The sequence below is a fragment of the Alosa sapidissima genome, chromosome 6 (assembly GCF_018492685.1).
Source record: "Alosa sapidissima isolate fAloSap1 chromosome 6, fAloSap1.pri, whole genome shotgun sequence".
In the NCBI taxonomy this organism is placed as follows: Eukaryota; Metazoa; Chordata; class Actinopteri; order Clupeiformes; family Clupeidae; genus Alosa; species Alosa sapidissima.
Window position 1 is genome coordinate 10,064,358 of NC_055962.1, and position 20,219 is coordinate 10,084,576.

At 38.4% G+C, this 20,219-nt stretch overlaps 1 long non-coding RNA gene across 1 annotated transcript in view; it reads left to right on the plus strand.

Annotated features, from left to right (window-relative positions):
• The window catches only part of LOC121711106, a 35,180-nt gene extending 15,494 nt beyond the window's left edge, over positions 1–19,686 (plus strand). Inside the window, exons 3-5 of the long non-coding RNA XR_006032242.1 lie at positions 8,175–8,425; positions 8,535–8,674; positions 19,236–19,686. This is a non-coding gene — a long non-coding RNA (uncharacterized LOC121711106). The remainder of the gene's footprint in view (positions 1–8,174; positions 8,426–8,534; positions 8,675–19,235) is intronic.
• Positions 19,687–20,219: the final 533 nt, after the last annotated feature.

Consider the following 20,219-nt stretch of genomic DNA (forward strand, 5'->3'; position numbering starts at 1 on the left):
GTTCAGGTGCACAGAACGACAGTTAATTAATATTCTGAGACTCACTAAACATTCACAGACGTAGACCATACGGAGGTAATGCATAAACATAATGCTAAACTAAATGTACATTCATTTCCTGCTAGACTGAATTGCACTTTCCATGCACACTAAGCTAAACTACACTAAATGCATGGAAAGTTGCTAGCGGAGTTTACAGCTAGTCACGTAAGACTCAGTGTGTATGAACTCGTGGTCATAATGGCAACGTCTTACTAGCTTACTTTCCCTTTCAATGAAATTCCATTGCAATAAGCGAACGGAATTCTTGCGGAGGGATATGAAAGACGTTAATAAACCCGTTGCCATTGACAGCGGTGATTATATACTTTGCCGGTGATTTATATAGATTTAACATAGGCCCGAACGTTGGGAAGGCCCATTCATGTGAATGGAACTTTCTGCAGCACTCCGAAGAGCCGTGTAATAAAGTAATATAATACAGGTGGTATATCGAAGTTTTCAAATTAAACATTTTACAGTTACAAAGTTAAAACAAAGTGGGGAGTGCTTTATACAGTCAACCTACCCAATGCAAAGCATACCGCTTCTGATCGGCTATGGCAACAATACAAGGACAAAACGCAGCAGAGCTGCAGTATACCGTTTCTCCAAAGGGGGCTCCAAAACACCAATCTCAATAAAGCTGCTTAATTACGACGAAAATCACATACAAACACTAAACTACATTTCTAACTCTGTTACACCCACCTCCCCTGAATTTCACCAAATTCGAGCAGCAACCAAATAGTACTTCCAAAGGCAAAGAGCACACTACTTTCAAACACTAGACAGAGGGTCACCAATTACAGGACAACCACAAAGGTATCCAATAAGGATGAAGTAGAAGAATAGGTGCGCAAACTCTCACACAACCAACCACTGGCAGTAGGGTGCCTTATACACCCCACAAGACCATAAAGCCATAAACCATAAATTCCAAAAATTCTCCACAAAGCTAATCAGAAAAGCTTGATAAATAATAATTTGTCATTAACTTTTATATTAGCATATAGTTTGTAAATAAACATTTAACATTTAAATTATGTAAAAATAACTGTTAATTAGTGCCAAAAAGACATTTAGTTAACTATTAACAAATATGAATACAATATTAGTTAATAGATTTGTTAAAAAATGCAGATCTTGTGCAAACAACTAATATTTAATTAATGATGAAAAAACTATTAACTTGTATATAGACTTGTTTACTAAAATAGATATTTTAGTAAAAATTTACAAATATTAACAAAGGGTTAGTTAATTACTAGTTTGCTATTTATTATGGCACCTTATTATGGAGTGTTACCCATGTAGGCTAATGTTAGCAGCATAATGACATGCAATGTCGGAAATGCTAAAGGTCAGCCTGTCAGCTACCTGAAAAGTTTGAGTGTTTAAACAATGTGGCCTGGAGCATTGTCTAAAAATCGCTATTGTACACCTGGTCAGGGGCCGTATTCACAAAGAATTTTAAGGCTAAAAGTAGCTCCTAACTGGCGAATTTAGGAGCAACTCCTAAAAATAATGGGCGTGTCACTCCTAACTTTAGGACTCCTATTTTTTTTCACTAAAAGTATTTCACGAAGCATTTTAGACCTAAAAGTAGCACCTAAGTCTGGGACAGCTTAAAAGAAGTCGAGAGGACTCCTAACTCACTAAGACCTATTCACATTTCACATCGCGATGTTTTGAAAATCCTATGCGGCTACAGGAGCTTCCAATCGCGAGGAAACAATTTTGCATTGTAGGCATAACTAACTGATGCAATAACGCCACGAACAACAACCAAAACTAGGCTACTCATTGTCAACATGTAAATTAAATGTAACATATTATTGTGAATCAAATTAAAATGTTCTCCTCTTTGCAAATGTAGGCATAGGCTATGGTGACAGATTAATTTAATAATGTTACAAAGATACTGCATCAATCCGTATGTTTCATTAGGCTACTAGGCTATTTGTTTTGCCTTACTCTTGATTCATTTAGGCTAGGCCTTTTTATTCAGTTATTCAGAGCGTGTGGACGCTCACCTGGTAACCTCAGACTGAAGAACTGTCTCTCTGACACTGTGATCAGCAGCACCGGAGCGCCACAGGGAACTGTGCTCTCTCCAGTCCTGTTCACCCTGTACACATCTGACTTCTGCTACACCGAGTCATGCCACATGCAGAAGTTTTCTGATGATACTGCAATTGTGGGGTGTATCAGGGACGAGCAAGAGGAGGAGTACAGGAGCCTGGTGGAGGACTTTGTGCATTGGTGCAAACTCAATCACCTTCAACTCAACACTTCAAAGACCAAGGAGATGGTGGTGGATTTCCGCAGGTCTAAGCCCGCTCTGCTACCAGTCTCCATTGATGGGGTCAATGTGGAGGTGGTAAGCACCTACAAGTATCTGGGTCTCCACCTGGACAATAAACTGGACTGGTCAGCAGTGTTTCCTCTAGGATTTTTTTAAGCAGTGGGGGCAGGCCTGTCCGAGCTGAACTGGAGTGCATCACTTCAATATCTGACAAAAGGACCCTGAACAAACTGATCAACATCTTGGAATATGAAAGTCATCCACTCTACAGCACTATTAAAAAGCAAAAGAGCTTGATCAGCTGGAGACTTCGCTCACTGCCATGCACAACTGAAAGGCTGAGGAAGTCATTTGTCCCCAGGGTCATTGAACTGTTCAATGCCTCACTAAAGGGAAGAGGAGAGATAGACTTCTCTGCTTAGTCTGTCTTCCTCTCCATCCTCTCCATGTTTGAGTACTGACTGCCTACTACTGCTTTACTACTGTTTTACTACTGTTTTACTAATGTCCACAGCCTAATGTTTTCACTACTGTTTTACTGCTACACTGTTTTTCATGCTATATTAGCACACATGATCAATGGCTGCGGTCTGGCTTCTGCTACAATACTGAATGAATGAATGGCTATAACCCTATTACCTCAACCTGTTCTTGCACTGACATAGTTTTTTATATTACCTTGTCTACATTATACTTTACTCTCCTATTTGTCCATATTATTTATGCTGGTCTCTAGACCTTATTCTTGCACTGTTGGACTACTTTTTGCACCTTCACCATGACACTCACTCTCTTGAGCACCTTGCCATGCACAAATAACTAAAGGACTAAGGTTGGAGTACTTTTTGCACCTTCACCATGACACTCACTCCCTTGAGCACCTTACCAGTCCCGGCCCTGTCACTACAAGCGTCTTATGCTTGATCACCCTCAAGCACATTGGACTTTTTAAATTTAATTTATATAGTGTATTTAGTATTTAGTTTTGTTAGTTTTCTTATCTGTCTTATCTTCTACTGTCTTTATTGTACAGTGGATTTTAGTTATATGTTTTTACTTATACTGATGTTTACCATTTCTGCTGTAAGTGCATGTTGTGTGTGATGTCCATATGCTACTGAGACCCTTGAATTTCCCCTTGGGAATCAATAAAGTATCTATCTATCTATCTATCTGTCTATCTATCTATCTATCATCCTCTTCCGTCCTTGTGTAGCACACGCATTCTCAGACCTGTCACCTGTCACTCATCATCGTAAGGGAGGTGTTTGCAATCATTCCCGCGTTACAATCATTAGCTAATCAAGGTGGTCACTTCAGTCAAGCTTGTGCATGAGTAATGACGTCATTCATAGCAACGAAGACTCACTCTTAGGGCCCTATCATGACATTCTAAAGCGCATTGTCACTCGTCAAAAGCTTATTCAAATTTAGTAGGATGTCCAGTCCACATTGAGAGGGGTTTCGTTATCAAACGTCGAGCGCATGGCGCAACATGGTGTCCCTAGGTTTTTTAATCAGTCATATGGGTGTGTTTGGGGCGTAACATCATTTAAACCAATGAGAATGACATCTGTCATTCCCTTTAACGGCGCAAAGTGCGATATGTCAGATAAATGCATCGGTATTTTGGCATTCAACGGCGCATTTGAAGGAAGCTGCTTGCGAGACCGTATGGAATAGTCATTCCACTAAACCATGCTTTACTAAAACCTAGCATAGCCTTCACGCATTTGCACTCGTCTATTATTTTAACTCATTGGCAAAGTGAAAATAACTTCACCAATGTGTCAGTCAACGACAAGACAGTTATATGCAGTTACTTTCACTATTGACTGACAATGGGTTACCATCGAAAACATAGGCTGAAAAAAGCAACACTTACTCAAATGACTGAACAAAACAACATTTAGCCTGCAGAGGAGTTGCTTATATCTCGTGACAGTGCGTCTTCAGCTGTGCTCCATACGTGTCTCTCGCCTCTCCCCTAATCACTTTTAACCGTCATTACCAATTTGCAAATGATGGTGAATACTACTCATCATGAGATGTACAGTATTTCGTAATATCTTTATTCTATTATTGTAATCGTGCAATTTCTAATGTTTTGCATGGACGTGCGCTGGTGTGAAGAAAGGTAAAAAGCAATTGTTTAACTAGAGGGGAGGTGGAAAATGAGTGTAATTCCGCAAATGGTGGAATATCCCTTTAAGATTTTTGCCATAGGCAGTAAAAGACTCCGCCATCTTGGTCAGCAATTTTCGCTGAGAAAGTTTCAAACTTTACCATAACGGACTTTCACCAATCAGAGGCATCACTGTGGGATTGTTCAGGATTATGGGTAATGACGTACTTATCCAAGACATCGCGAATAAAAGACATTTATCTCAACAAGGTTGGTGCCCTATGGCCTTTTCCGTCTATATTATACAATTGCTTAGTACAGCCGTAACTGGTTTTAAGTCTACCATGTATGGTTACGTTTTTATGGCTTATACAATTGTCAATGGTGAAATTATATTGGATTCTTACTTCCGGAATCAGCTGTGGGCGGGACTGTGATGGTCTATTACCTACAATTCATAGTGTTGTGACGTGAAACACGGGGCTACCCAAAGGTACACAAAAGCTTGAAAAAAAAAACCTAGGCCTAAACAACCTAACCTGGCAATAGCCAGATGAATTTCGCTCCGCCTAGCTCCACTCATCCATCTGGAACCGATCCATTGAAGTGTTGCTTCAGAAGGCAATAAATGCTTGCATATGATTGAATAAGCCACTTGTCCGTCATCTATTGACGTGCTACTTCAATCACTCACATCGAAGCCAACCCGTGACGCTAATAACAGACTCACAGTCGCTTCTACGCTATGTCACATATATGAAACTCCCGCCCTGCGTCCTGATTGGCTAAACCATAAAGTTTGTTGGAGAAATCACTCTCAATGGAAGAGGTCCCAGATGGATGTGAGTGAAGCTAGGCGGAGCTAAGCGGAACGACATTCATCTGGCTAGGGTCAGGTTATAAACAACCGGCATAAAACGGAAAAGTTTTTTTGTGTTGTGAATTTAGTGATGGGTCGAAGGTGCTGTCATTCCTGTTATTAGCGTGTGGAGTGTGGAAAGATAAGCCACATTTGACTCAAATTAACAAACAGTAAAACCATAGAACCTCTTAAGTCTTAATATCTATTATATAGATCAATTGTATATATATATATATTACTGGTACATATATTAAATTATATAAAAATATGTAACTGGTATAGGCTACAGTACGCTATATCTAGATAGCCTAATTTATGAGTGTTTTTATTCTCCATCCTGAAAAAAAGTCCTGATTCTGGCAAGTTTCTAGTACCTCTACATTACAGTTTTTCTCCATTGGTTTGGCTCATTTCTTGAAACAGAAATTACATTCTCAAAACTCTAATATCATTTGGCAAAATAGTCTTACAGTTCAGCACAACACTATAGCTCACTTGCAAAAGCTCATATCTCCCAAAACTGTTCACTCATGCTTCAAAACTAAATTCCTTTCCCATATAAAGAGTCAGTGTCACGAAAATGGCAAAGATCCTTCTCAATTGCTTTGGCTCATTTCTTGAAACAGACCGGACGTTCTCAACACTCTTGGTGCTTTTGCCAAAATAACCTGGATGGTTCAGCACAACACCATGGTTCACCTGCAAAAGCTCATATCTCTCCAAAAACAGTTCACTCATGTGTCAAAACTAAATTTCTTTCTCATATAAATAGCCAATGCCCCCAATGCATCGTCCCTTTGGCATTGTGTAAGCCAGTGGTCCCCAAACTTTTTCTTCCGAGGGCCAGCTCACTATGACTGGCTCTAAGAGAGGGCCAGAGACTCGGAGTATATCAGTAACCATAAATAGCTTAGTGCTGTAAACAACAGCAGTCTACCTTAGTTGAATATTCCATTACATTTAATCATAGGCTACTGCAATTTAATACCATTGTTAGATGTGTTTATATTGCCATCATGCCATATCAGTGTAAAATGTAGCTCAAATGAAATATTCAAAATGTGTGAACTCTGAACTCTGTGTCTTTACATACACAGCTCAAGTTGTGAACAAGTAATATCCTACAAATAATTTAAAGTTCTCAAACTATGAGAGTTTTATGAAGTGCTGGCAAAAACACCTGAAATGACCACTTTCACTCACCTGATGAGAACATTTGAACGAGTGAATAAAAAATAGAAATAATTATCCCAGAAAGTCCCAGAAATATGACTTGAATAGAAGTTAGTTAGTTATTAGCAATTAATTGATAAACTTTTAGAATACTTCGAGCACTGATGCAGTCAGCATAGGCCTCTTACATTGTTTGCAGGTAGGCCTACATTTCATTCCGTTTTCGATGGCAAACGCGAAACAGCAGAAACACAAATCTACAGTAAAGTTACACATTGCTGTAGTTAAGTGAGTACAAGACACTGAATACGTACATTTTTACTGTATGCCCTTTGCAATTCTACAGCATTGTGACAGAATTTGATAACTAGTTCAACAATTTTGTATGTAATGACTCAAGCAATGAAATGAAGACTATTAGTTTTATTGGGAACGACTATTCAGCATTCATAAGTATAGTTCATTTTGACTGACATGACATAAGCAAATGATAATGTTAAAAAACAGCAGAGAATTGTATGAAAGCAACTGATACATGTCCAAAAGTATTTGTAATTTGTTCAGAGGAAGGAGAAATTGCTACTATGATGTGCATAAATGACTAAATGTTGTGGAGGTTGAACTAATAGTTATGAGAATTTTCATTCTGATCTGAAAAAAGCACCAAAGCGACTGAGAAAAACTGTAAGACACGCCATAGAGAATGAATGGGGGAAATTACAGAGGTTATAGTTTGATGATGTCGTACTTCCATGCGGGGCAGATGCTATATACCACGGACATGTTTTGGAGGGCCACCCAAAATGAAGTGGCGGTCCGTAGTTTGGGGACCACTGGTGTAAGCACTGCAAGTCAAAATGTTTAGATGTTTTGTCACTATGGCAGAGGACCATTTAAATATCCCTCATGTCCACCTCTCAGTCTTACTGTAGCTTACCTTCATTGACAATGGTTACTGTACTCGTTTTTTTGTCTAGCTAACATAATATAATTGTGTATAGAATGGAAAAAGAAAAAAATGGGGTAGAGAAATGAAATGAGGTGTTTTTTTGATGTGCATAAGTGACACAATGATGTGAAGATTGAACAGGTAGTTTTGAGAATTTCAATTCTGATCTGAGAAATGTACCAAAGCGGCTTAGAAAAGCTGTAAAAAGAAAATGTAGTGCAATATAGTGCAATTTTGACAACTGAACAGACTATTGTGCATGTGATGACTTATACAATGAAATGATGCTGACATGTTTTTGAGAGAACAACCATTAGACTGAGAATCAACAATCAGTTTAGACCAACAAGGTCTATTCACTTGAAAATTGTGCTATATGGAGGCTACCTGTACTTAATCATTTGCAGATATGAGACATTGAGACATGTACTAAGACATTTGCAATTTGATTAAATGAATGATAAATTAAATTCTGTTGTGAACAATTGCCAAGTAGTTTGGAGGTTTGTCCGTGTTATTTTGAGAATGTAATTTCTGTTTCAAGAAATGAGCCAAACCAATGGAGAAAAACTGTAAGAAAAAAGGTTTGTCAAGTAGCGACCACCTCAAAGTAACCCCTAAATTACTAACCAAGGGTCAAGGTGTAGCATTGGGGTTGTGAAATTTCCATAATTATGTCATTCATTCAGTACAAAGAGATAATGCATTTCTTTTGCAGAAATTCAAGTAACTGGAGGATCCAAACTGGGTCTTCTGACTTGAATTATAATAGCCCCCACATACAGACATCCACAATGGAAGATATTATTTTGCACAAAGATTACCACCCTGAGTCATCATGGAATAACATTGCACTGGTGAAGTTGACAACACCACTGGTATTCAATAACTTTGTTGATCGTGTCTGCATACCTGACCTAATGAATGTGGAGCATTTTAAGTATTCAACGTGCCACATCACTGTCTATGGTAATATAATTAAGCGTTTTGTTTGTGAATTCTCTTTTGACTGTTTTAATCTGGTTACACAGAAAATATGATTGTTTATGACTTCAAAAACAGCCTTTCCCCCAAATAGATAACACTGGAGTTTTGAAAGAGAGCCCTGTGAACATATTTCCACATTCAACATGTAACATGCTTTCATGGCATAAGTTCAAAGTGTCTGCAGATATGTTTTGCGCCGGCTACGAGTATGGAGGTTTGGATGGATGTCTGGTATGTGCAACAACTTTCTGGCTCAAGCAAAAAAAAAATATTAATCTGTGGGGTATACTACGAAGCACGTTAGACATATCGAAGCTTCACAAAGCCTTGACTCAGGGGTAGGGTTGGGCACCGAAACACGGTTCTAATATGGCACGGTGCCGACGCAAACGGTAGTAACTGCATCGAATAACAACGTGGATTTCGGTGCCTCATTTCGGTGCTTAAATCGCGTTTTTTATATATATATATATATATATATATATATATATATATACGAGGCATCACTGCATGTCATGCCCCATCTCTACCGTCTTGCTCTGATAGCAACACATCCAGATACAGTTAGCTAACATAAACACTGGATAAACCAGAGGGGTGCACCACATAGGCGAGTGGACAGTGTTTGACAGCTTGCATGAGCCCAAGTAGCTTATTTAAAGATATCACGAGCTCCTGTCAAAATCTAGCATTGGGCCTAACTACACACAAGCAAAAGGCTATGAAACAACATCAACAGTATACTACACAATATCCTTGCTAATGCGCTATCTGGCATTTATTTGAAATGTTATCAGCAAAGTAAGGTGAAAACTTTATTTCACGGTGTGTTCTAAACAACATAATGGCATGATATTAATCTTTCATGTGCATGAGGCCCATATAGCATCACAATGCATATGAACATCATGTTAAAAGTTAGCTGGCAAAAACATAAATAGGTTACATACCTGCTGTCACTGAGCTGTCAAAGTTTGCCTCGAACGTCGACTACTAGGCTGCAGCCTTCCATGCCGCGGTCCATCCCTCCAATGAGCGTCGTCAAACAGTAAACGTCATTGACAGCGCCACAGTTTGTCTGAAAGAGCGACAAGATACTTGAGGTTGGACGCTGTAAAAGCCGGCGTCTTTGGAGCTAACAGTGCTAAAATCAAGGATTTGACAATAAAAGAGTTACACATGTACACCGATGTTTGGTATTAATGTATCTTACAACCTATTAGCCTACTAGATCAATGGAAATGGGCCTGTGTTGCGCTGTATCAATGTTACGTTATATCCTCAGAAACAGACGATAAAAAAAAACGTAATTTCATGGATGTTTATGTGTCTGATTGGTGGGCAGTTGTTTATTCGATGCTAATTGGATGTGATAATGATGTCGTATCTTTCTTGTCACTCAATCTGTGAAATTGTCACTCTGAGGTAAATTGCAGGAACGGAACACCCAGATCAATGCAGTGATTAATTTGACCATCATTCAAAAGGTAATTGACTTGTCAATGTAGCCTGAACAAGTGCAGCGACGTTACCTGTATGTTACTTACCTATGTGTTGATATTGTGTGGCCCATGGGTTCATCTTTGATCAATATTAAGGCTAAATAAATAACTGTGGAACTGGGATTGGCGAAGAAACTTGATTGTTTGTCTATTCCTAATGGAAATTCTTCTTTGAAATGCAGCACAAGCTAGTGGACAATGGCTAGACTAGGTTATGAAGTAATGGTCTACATTATGTAATGCTGTGTAAGTGTTTATGTGCACAGCAAGACACTTATTAGCTATTCTTCAAATTTCTTAAAGATATTACACTAAGCACTTTCACTCACAGAAAAAAGATCAGATGGTCCAAAATGAACAAACTTTATTGGAGATACAGTAAGCAGTGTTGGGCAAGTTACTTCAAAAGCGTAATGCATTATTTATTACTTGTTACTGTCATCTCAAAGTAATTTGTTACATTACAATATTACTGTCCTTGAATTGTAAGGCATTACACTACATTTACATTACTTTCACCAAAATAACAGGAAATATGGATTTGGTGTTCTCAATAGATCTTCATGTGTTCAATGCAGCTCATTACACGGCAGGCGGTGATGTGGTATGGCATAATGACTGAGCTAGGCTTAAAAGAACACTATAATGGTTGCAGTTATGGCTCATGGGACAATGTAGGCCCCAAATGCCAAAGGTCACTCACAACTTAATATAGTAAAATATAGCCATAGTGAAATTGTATGTTGACTTTAAATGGTTCTCATCATTGCTGGTTGCCTTTCCTTCCACTTACAGTGGTGTAGACTTAATGCAAGTTATGCAAGCAACTTAAGGCTTGTAAAATTTCCATGGCCATTTTCTTCCAAGGATTGAAGGTGGGATGCCATAAAAGCATCCTTACTCTTGTCTCTCACCACGACAATTGTTCTCTTAACATGTGGATTTGTCTCTTTTCGTAGAGACTGCTCCAAAGCTTCAATCCAGCTGGCCTCCATTACTGGAAAAAAAGTATAGACCTACAGTTTGTCAATGAAAGAAATAAACAGCGGTGAAAATAACATGGTAACATACTGTCTGTTTTTGACATGGGAAGAGTTCATGTATAGTATAAGTATACTCTTTTGATCCCTTGAGGGAAATTTGGTCTCTGCATTTATCCCAATCTGTGAATTAGTGAAACACACTCAGCACAGCTGTGAACACACAGTGAGGTGAAACACACCAATCCCGGCGCAGTGAGCTGCCTGCTGCAACAGCGGCACTCGGGGAGCAGTGAGGGGTTAGGTGCTTTGCTTTGCTTTTTTCTTAATAAATTACTATTTTTACAACTGTCTTTCTTCCCCCATTATGTGATGGTGTGAACAAGCCCACGCCATTACACATACATCAGTTTGGGAAAGATAACATCTGATAACAACCCATAAACATAAGTTATTGTATTTCTAAGCATGTAAGTGACTGTAAACATCCTTGAATCCTCACTAGGGTAAGAAATGTAAATTTACAAAGACACCTCTGCCTTTTTGATATGTTAGTTATATATGTTTGATATGTTTAGATGACTGTAGAAAGGGAATTTGAGTTATCTCTGCCATTCATGCAACAGATCTACTGTAACATGGTTAGGCTATACTTCTCATTTCAAGCAGTGAGAATAACTAAAATGTTGCTTTTACAGACAAAGATCGTAGCCATTATTCTCAAACTATTTGCATTAAGTCTACACCACTGTAAGTGGAAGGAAAGGCAACCAGCAATGATGAGAACCATTTAAAGTCAACATACAATTTCACTATGGCTATATTTTACTATATTAAGTTGTGAGTGACCTTTGGCATTTGGGGCCTACATTGTCCCATGAGCCATAACTGCAACCATTATAGTGTTCTTTTAAGCCTAGCTCAGTCATTATGCCATACCACATCACCGCCTGCCGTGTAATGAGCTGCATTGAACACATGAAGATCTATTGAGAACACCAAATCCATATTTCCTGTTATTTTGGTGAAAGTAATGTAAATGTAGTGTAATGCCTTACAATTCAAGGACAGTAATATTGTAATGTAACAAATTACTTTGAGATGACAGTAACAAGTAATAAATAATGCATTACGCTTTTGAAGTAACTTGCCCAACACTGCTTACTGTATCTCCAATAAAGTTTGTTCATTTTGGACCATCTGATCTTTTTTCTGTGAGTGAAAGTGCTTAGTGTAATATCTTTAAGAAATTTGAAGAATAGCTAATAAGTGTCTTGCTGTGCACATAAACACTTACACAGCATTACATAATGTAGACCATTACTTCATAACCTAGTCTAGCCATTGTCCACTAGCTTGTGCTGCATTTCAAAGAAGAATTTCCATTAGGAATAGACAAACAATCAAGTTTCTTCGCCAATCCCAGTTCCACAGTTATTTATTTAGCCTTAATATTGATCAAAGATGAACCCATGGGCCACACAATATCAACACATAGGTAAGTAACATACAGGTAACGTCGCTGCACTTGTTCAGGCTACATTGACAAGTCAATTACCTTTTGAATGATGGTCAAATTAATCACTGCATTGATCTGGGTGTTCCGTTCCTGCAATTTACCTCAGAGTGACAATTTCACAGATTGAGTGACAAGAAAGATACGACATCATTATCACATCCAATTAGCATCGAATAAACAACTGCCCACCAATCAGACACATAAACATCCATGAAATTACGTTTTTTTTTATCGTCTGTTTCTGAGGATATAACGTAACATTGATACAGCGCAACACAGGCCCATTTCCATTGATCTAGTAGGCTAATAGGTTGTAAGATACATTAATACCAAACATCGGTGTACATGTGTAACTCTTTTATTGTCAAATCCTTGATTTTAGCACTGTTAGCTCCAAAGACGCCGGCTTTTACAGCGTCCAACCTCAAGTATCTTGTCGCTCTTTCAGACAAACTGTGGCGCTGTCAATGACGTTTACTGTTTGACGACGCTCATTGGAGGGATGGACCGCGGCATGGAAGGCTGCAGCCTAGTAGTCGACGTTCGAGGCAAACTTCTCCATTGTGCGTACGTTATTGCTAATTAAACTCAGCTGACTGGTGTTGGCGCATAGCCATTTGCTGTTAAAATACCTACTACTAGCGCTGGGAATCTAAACACTTCAACACCGACATAATGTAGCCTGATATGTTCAAAACTATTGCGTGTTATGGGAGAAGACATGAAATTTCTTGAAGCATTTGGGAACACACTGAATTAACTAGAAAGTTGAGTCCCTGTTAGATTAGTTTGCTTGCAAATGCCGTTGTCCATGACCTGGCAGTTCTATGGCAAGCGGTTTTAACATACCTTATGGCAAACCACCTACACTGGGTAAACCATACACTATATATACAGTCTATGGGGTAAACTTGAAAGCAGAGCTTACCATTGTGTGTGCATCCATGGCAAGCTGTTTTAACATTTAAATGTATTATGCGTAGGAGCAATGAGATATTGATAGTAAATTGAATATAACAGTTCATGTTCAAATTTGTCTTATCAATAAAAAAAGCAATTCATGCTTTAGACCATTTTAATTTAAAAACAAAGTACCGGTTCAGGCACCACTTCGGCACCGGCACCGTTTTAAAAGTATCGATTTAGCACCGGTATCGGATAAAACCCAAACGATACCCAACCCTACTCAGGGGTATACGTTAAGTGATACTACGATAGCAGTTATGTGATATATTTGTCAAACTAGGCTTTCAGCTCAGATCTGCGCTCGTTCTCGGTGTTGGGATGACGTTGGCCAATCGTTAAACGTGGAGACGCACAAGACCGCCTATCATAGGCGCCGATTTATGTTTCCGTCGGTGGGTGCTCAAACATTTAAATGCCTGATACCAACGCCCATGTGTATTGTTGCCATACAGTTTTTGAGAAGTAATGTATGCACTTCAACACTTTAGGAAATCAACAGCGGCCGACACACAAAACGTCAATATAGTTTGCGGGAGTCCGTGGGTGTCACCCCTGAGGACATTTCTTAAATGCTGTTAAGCAAAGTCACAATTTTTGTGCACTTTCAGTCACCTACTCCTACACATTTGACTCCTGAACAGTTTACGTAACAGAAGGTTAATTGCGTTAACCCAAACTAAAAGGAAAAACACTTTGCTTTGTTTTTATAAACAGAAATTATATTTCGTGTTGACATCACGCCGTTAAAAAAACGAGATATAGCCTATCCATCCAGAAGCGCGCATTAGCTGACAGTAAGTGGAAGCAGTGGTTCTCAAACTTTGCCATATCCTACACTGGTGTAAAAGGCATGTATGGTATCATATTTTTTGTAAAGGTCTGCCAGGGATATTCTTAGGCCTATGAATGGTGTGCCTTCTCACAAAAGCATAGTCACTGGGCTCAGCTATGTAGCTTTCTCCTTCACCAACCTGTGAGCCTATGAGGCAGTCACGTCGTCAGTGGCACTCTCAGGTTCTTCTCATCTGCTGATACAGCAACATGAGTATTCCACTATAGCATTGCTCCTCATTGCCTTACTCCTTTTCTTTTCAGAATGTTCTATACATAATCATAAGTCTTTCTTCAGTGAATTAGCAAGATACCATCAGAAGCCAACAATCATAAAACACCTGTGCGCTCGCTCTCTCTCCCCTGCGCATGAAGCTGTCTGTGTGTTGTAGGCTAGAGTTCTTTCTATCTGCTTTACTTTTGCGAGTTGCGACCACCTCATCACATTAATAGGCTATGTTATAGACATTCTATGAGGTACCAGTGTTTAGCTGTGTCACAAAACAATAAGCTTTGTCAGACTACTTTTAAAATGATATTCAGGGCTATTTTAAACGTTCGGGGCTGAAGACCCGACAAGGCCTTGCGTTAATTCTTCAGGTGGGAAGTGTCAGGAATTTTCATACGAGAGACGCTCTCATTGGTGGTTAGGATATGAAGTAGGGGATTGACAGCAACATAGCCAATCACATTATGAGAGATGCTGAATTTAACATCAACTGCGATGTTTGATTTTAAACTAATGTAAATTTAGCCAGGACTAAGCTGGCACACGTGGGTGCTCGATATTTTCCGTGGGTGCTCGAGCGACGGAGCACCCACGGTATAGGCGCCTATGCCGCCTATATTAAAAAACAATTACTTCCGCATTTATGAGCGATAGTGTAATCTACACTGCGGTTATTTTTAGCGTCTAGCCTATAACATCAAATAAATCGACTGTCATCAGATGTTGTATGGTATGCACGTCCATAGTGGCATATTTGCACGCACAACACTATTAAAGCGCATATATGATATCCAAAATGTGTGTAGAGGCGGAGCTCCACCTGTAAGATATATGACAGAATCCTTCACGTGAGAACTTTTTTTCAATACAATTGATTGGTCAGTGGGCGGTAGATTACACGATTTGAGCTATAACTTAGCACATAACCTCCTCCCGACCAGGTTTAGTTGCGAGCATAAGATACCATGGTGATATAGCGACGCTAAAACAGATCCACTTTTGTGTCACAGCATACCCTGGCTTTGAGCGCAACATACCTGCTAACCCACTAATCGAGATTCGTAGTATACCCCATTGGTGTATCTTGTGTGTGTTTGTGTAATATGTGTATATGGGTCAATGATGTGACATGGAGATTTAAGTGTCTGAGTCCTTTGATTACTTTGATTTAGCCTAAAATAATTTGAAATGATTCATAACAAGCATCATTTTATTCTATAAAACCTGTATAATTTGTTCTGTTTGTCATACAAATGATATATGTGTTCTGTTTTGTCATCTCAAACCCTCAAAATCTGAGCAAATTAGCACTATTTGAATAGTATTAATAGAATTTCAAAGGTAAGGAAGTTAAAAATAATTATGGGGGCATAACTTTATGGACCATTCAAATAAACAAAGTGTACTAGTTTATTAGCTCTTAAATTGTTTGAACATTTAAAAAAAAACTTTTTTCCTGAAATTTGCATATCTGAAATATCAGAGCGGTGCAACCGCATAGAATGATTATTTTAAATCGAGGAGAGAAAAGACTAATATTGCCTCATCAAGAGGGCCCCAAGTGACCTTTACCGGTAAGTGAAACGCTTGTAAATCTCTCTAAAATATTGATAAAAAATAGCTACTTTCTCTACATGTCAGGTTGTACAATCAATACAAAACTAAGAAAAAGTTATTAATCAAAATTCTATAATCATCACAACGCAAAGCTTATTCCTATCCTAGACACGATTTTTTCGCCATGCCCGTCTCTTTTTTTGAGGAACACGCTAGGGTGTGGCAATTAACGATCTAAGGAGAGGTCTGGCGCGTTGTCTAAAATTCGCTATCGTACAATACCTTAAACAAATTATGCCACTGACCAAGACAAACCTGGTCAGAAATCCATGGCGAGTTGTTTATATTTTATTTTAAGAGTGCATTATCAACAGTAATATGGGCGGGTGCTTCTCTCATACACAAACGCACACCAGCACACATCCATGCAAATTACAAATTACACGATTACTATTGTAAACATAATTAGAATAAAGATATTACAAAAAACATCTCGCAATGAGTAGTTATTCTAGCTAGGATGCAATTCATGAACTTCTGGCACTTCTGGATAAGTTTTTGATTTTTGGCAGGGTGTTAGGTATAGGCCTAAGGTTTTCAAAAATCCATGGATACAAGTTGGGGTGGCCCCCCTAGTGGCAGTTATCCATAAAATCCAAAATGGCCCCCACCGAAAAGAGAAAAGGTTATATCTCAGCTTCCTTTAGTCTTAAATTGTTGTATAACGTATTTTCTCTACTTTGTTTGATACAAGGAATCCAATTTTGATATGTTCTTCTTATTTTAAGTCCATTTCCATGTAGTATCATAGTCATATTTAGCTCATCAACTGTCAATATCTCTGAAAAAGTCACATTGAAATACTCAGGTCCCTAGACCCATATTTTTACCTCCAAGGTACAGTATGCTTTTCTTTGTTGATTGGACAGGTCACTATCACTATAGTGTCAAAAATCACATGTTGTGACCAAAAGGACCATTGTTGAGGCCTTAAATAAACACAACTTCCAAACTATGCCACAGTGAAATGTTATATTAGGCTTTTCACCATTAAATTGTGTATAGAGTCGTTAGGCGGGCTTAACATAATGATTGATGGCAGAGTTGCAACGGTTTGGCTTGAATTCCCTGCTACTTGAAAACAAAGAAGATGGATGTTGCGGTTGGCGAACAGTGTGACACGAGTTAAGCTTTTTTTAAGTTGGCAAAAGTTTGAACTAGCCAACTAGCTCCGCTGGTGGGAAAACGCATGGGACGCATAACGTGGTCCTATTGCGTGCAGAGGGAATTTGAAAGACAATCGATTATCCCGCCCCTCGGACTGAGCACTGCGAACGGTGAGTGCCCAGACCCTACATTTTAATGTGTGCAGGGCACGCTTTCCATGCTGGAATAAGGCATGATGGGTCGGGGGGATTGAATCCAGGGATTTGAGGCTATGAGTGAAAAGAAGCTTCCGGGTTTCATTGACTGAATTGCGTAGACAACAGCCGTATTGCCGTTACAAACTAAGCTCATGCATTTCTATGGAGGATTTTTTGAGTGCTGTGTCTCCTCATTAGAAAGTCTCTGGTTTAAGTATGAATTGTTTTTTTTTTGTGTTATTTGACTAAAATATAATATTGATCCTTAACATGGTGAAAAGCCTAATATACTGTAACTTTTCACTGTGGCATAGTTCTGAATCTGTGTTTATTTAAGGCCTCAACAATGGTCCTTTTGGTCACAACATGTGATTTTTGACACTATAGTGATAGTGACCTGTCCACTCAACAAAGAAAAACATACCTTGGAGGTAACATATGGGTCTAGGGGCCTGAGTAATATTTCAATGTGACTTTTTCAGAGATATTGACAGTTGATGAGCTAAATATGACTATGATACTACATGGAAATGGACTTAAAATAAGAAGAACATATCAAAATTGTTTTCCTTGTATCAAACAAAGTAGAGAAAATACATTATACAACAATTTAAGACCAAAGGAAGCTGAGATAACCTTTTCTCTTTTCGGCGGGGGCCATTTTGGTTTTTATGGATAACTGCCACTAGGGGGGCCACCCCAACTTGTATCCATAGGACCTTAGGCCTATACCTAACACCCTGGCAAAAATCAAAAACTTTTCTTCCCAGTCTTCATGATTTTTCACATATTCCTTCCCAGCTATTCACCATCATTTGCAAATTGGTAATGACGGATAAAAGTGATTAGGCGAGAGGCAAATATGAAGCATAGCTGAAGACGCACTGTCACAAGATATAAGCAGTAATTCCTCTGCAGGATAAATGTTTTTTATTCAGTCATTCGAACATTATTGGGGTAAGTGTTGCTTTTTCCAGGCTATGTTTTCGATGGTCGCCCATTGTCAGTCAATAGTGAAAGTAATTAACTGTGTATAACTGTTTTGTCGTTGACTGACACCACGGTGAAGTTAGTTTCACTTTGCCAATGAGCTGCACTCATTGCACTGTTTGAAGTCACGTTGCTTGCTGTTAAAGGGAAGGACAGATGTCACTCTCATTGGTTTAAAGGATGTCACATTCAAAACACACCCATGACAGATTAAGAAACATAAAGCCCACCTTCTTGCACCAAGCACACCTAATGTGGCCTGGACAACCCACACAAACTTTTCGCCAGTAACCATACATTTTAGACCGTGTTAGAGGCCTTTATTGTATTGGAAAATTTAATGGATGAACTTGCTAGCAAAGCCCAAAGGCTTTATAGGTGTCCAAGAAAATGTTTGTATAATTTAAATTTAGTAGCAAAAGTCAAGTGGCGCGACTGCATCGTCAGGTGGTGCAACCATTCATAATTTACTTTTAATACCAGGGTCAACTACAAAATTTCTCTCCGTTATATAGTTTCACTTTCAGATATACTTACCAAAACAAATTTATTTGTTTATTTTTTTATTTTTTTAGAAATTTTGTTTGGCTGGTGAAATTGCTTGTACAGTTTAAAAATGTATTAAAACCTCTGCAACCAACAACCAAAAGTTGTACAACCATTAAGACTTGTTTGAACAAATGAATAAATATTTTCAGAATTTTTTTCATTAAGACAGTAAGATCAATTTTTAAAAGATGATTTTTTATTCCTCTTTTTAGTCCACTTTAGCATGTGTATGCTAAGGGTATGTAAACTTCTGGTTTCAACTGTATATATAATTTACACTATATTATACTTTTATCTGTCTCCAGGACGATACTGGTGGACCATTGAGTTGCTATGTCCCCACCACTGGAAGACACTATGTCAGAGGGCTTCGAATCATAACAAAGAAGTGTGGAGTCCCAAGGAGGCCCAATATTTACCTACAAGTTAGCAAATATTACTACTGGATTGCAAATGCTGTCGATCGCTACAAAGCTCACTCTTAGTCAGTCTTTGTCATCAGTCATGAAGTTGTAAAGATCACCTTTTGAGATATCAAAGGTTTGAATGCATTAACTATTGAGTGTTTTAAAAGGATCAAATCATACATTTGTCATGTTTGTCGCAACATAAATTGTAAATTTAAGGAAAAAAATGATGGATGAATATAATAAATTTGTCATGTTTGTCGCAACATAAATTGTAAATTAAAAAAAAACGATGGATGAATATAATACATTTCATAGTGTCTTTATAATGCATCTAAATGTTGAACCTATGGCTGGCTGTTTATTTATTTATTTATTTATTTATTTATTTATTTCTGTGAAAGGATTCTGCCACTGAAGGCCCTGCTATTCTTACAAATCTGAGATGCCCTGGGCCTATAGCCTACCAATTTTCACTGTTGAATTGTTATGCAGGAATTTGCAGGCAGATCAGAGCTGTTTATAGATAGAGTTGCGACAACTACGGAATCAAATGTTCTGAGCTATTCCGTTAGTGATTGATTCCAAGTGTTTCATGGACGCCATGTTTCATCCCAATATTCAGCAGATCCCCATTTACATATTACACAGTGAACAGAGGAAACCATATCTAAATTATTAGAAAATACAATTATTTATTTAAAAAATGCCAAATTGTTGCCTGTCTGACTGCAGTGCAGGGTCGGGAAGTGGAAAACAGCTGCACAATTTTCCCCGTGACTCAAAAAGGCAGAAAGTGAAGAAACAAAACTGGAGGGCAAACAATTACTCAATATTATGTGAAGTAAATGTCAATTTCAACTTATGATAACACATTTCATA